Source organism: Hipposideros armiger, unplaced genomic scaffold (genome assembly GCF_001890085.2).
Source record: "Hipposideros armiger isolate ML-2016 unplaced genomic scaffold, ASM189008v1 scaffold_3, whole genome shotgun sequence".
NCBI lineage: Eukaryota > Metazoa > Chordata > Mammalia > Chiroptera > Hipposideridae > Hipposideros > Hipposideros armiger.
The window spans coordinates 6,906,068-6,907,354 of NW_017731353.1; the positions used below are offsets into that span (position 1 = coordinate 6,906,068).

At 55.5% G+C, this 1,287-nt stretch overlaps 1 protein-coding gene across 7 annotated transcripts in view; it reads right to left on the bottom strand.

Moving 5' to 3' along the window:
• Positions 1–1,287, bottom strand: part of VAV2 (vav guanine nucleotide exchange factor 2) — a 166,924-nt gene that overhangs the window by 109,207 nt on the left and 56,430 nt on the right. The gene's annotated exons all lie outside the window — the stretch shown is intronic.

Genomic DNA, 1,287 nt, shown 5'->3' on the forward strand with positions numbered 1-1,287 from the left:
ACAGCAATCCGTGCAGGACGACAAACCTGCCCGCTTCATCCTGGCACAGAAAGCGTTTTAGGAAAATGGTTATTGAATCATTCTGACAAACCGTCTCCCGGTGGAGACAAGTCATCGCTTGGAGGCTGGGCTGGGTTTTCTCTCCTGTCTGCCTTCCTGGGGAAGGGGTAGAGCTGCGGCCGCCTCTTAAAAGTTCCAGGGCTGAGAGTCATTTGCAGGGTTGACTTTCAGCCCTGAAGCCCACCAGCGGGTTCAAAACCCAGTTCCTCCACTGCTGAGCTGTGTGACTGCAGGCACCGGACAACCTCTCTGAGCCTGTTTCCTCACTTGCAAAATGGGTCAGGGCAGACCAACCCCCGTGGTCACAATCCAGTTTATTTCTCATCCTTGACATGGGCAAGAACAGTGGAGCCCAAGAAGCAGGAATGCTCCCCTGGTCATCTGTGGTATTAGCTCTCAGTAACAACCAAAGGCAGAGTGTTAACCTGGGGAGGGCGTGCGGCCAGGGAAAATAGCCCAGGCCTGACAAATACACACAGTAGGTGCTCAGTCAATGCTCAGTCATAGAGCTTGGTGGTTTTCTGAAGCTCCGGCAAGCAGAGAGAGACTCAGGACCCATAGTCTGTCCTCTCAGATAGCAGGTGACCCCAGGGAGGTCTGAGCTGCCCAGTGGCGCCTGGACCCAGGACCCCCACCTCAGGGAGGGGACGCTCCCCCAGGTTTCTGCCCCCGTCAACCAAGAGCTCACTGAGAAGTGTGGTTTTCTGGAGCCAGTGAAAGCACCTGGCTTGTGCTCCTGCCCAGGGGCACCGAGGGCTGGTCTCTGGGTACCTGAGCCCCTGCGGGCGCTATGAGGACGTCCCAAGGAGTGGGCCCCACCTGCAGAATCTCCTGGGTACTGGTGAAAAGTCCCGAGCCCTGGACCCCACTCCAGACCTGCTGAGTCACAGTCCCCTGTAGGCGGGACCCAGGACTCCGCTTTTTAAACACACTCGCCTGCTTCTGCTTATGCCCACTGAGGCTTGAGAACCATGGTTTGCATCGCTGCCTGGAGGCTAGTTTGCAGGGACCTAGCTTCTCCCAAAAGATACTGTAACTGATAGCGCTTTTCATTAAAGGAACAATGTATACACCTGTGAAAACAATGGATGCCCCTGTGGGACCTCCCTCCCTATCACACTGCTCTGCTGAAAAATGCTGCCTGAGCTTGTAACTTCCTCAAAGTGCTGCTCTATCCTTCATGTACTTCGGTCCCCACAACAAAGCCCCAAGATGAGACGTCGGGCT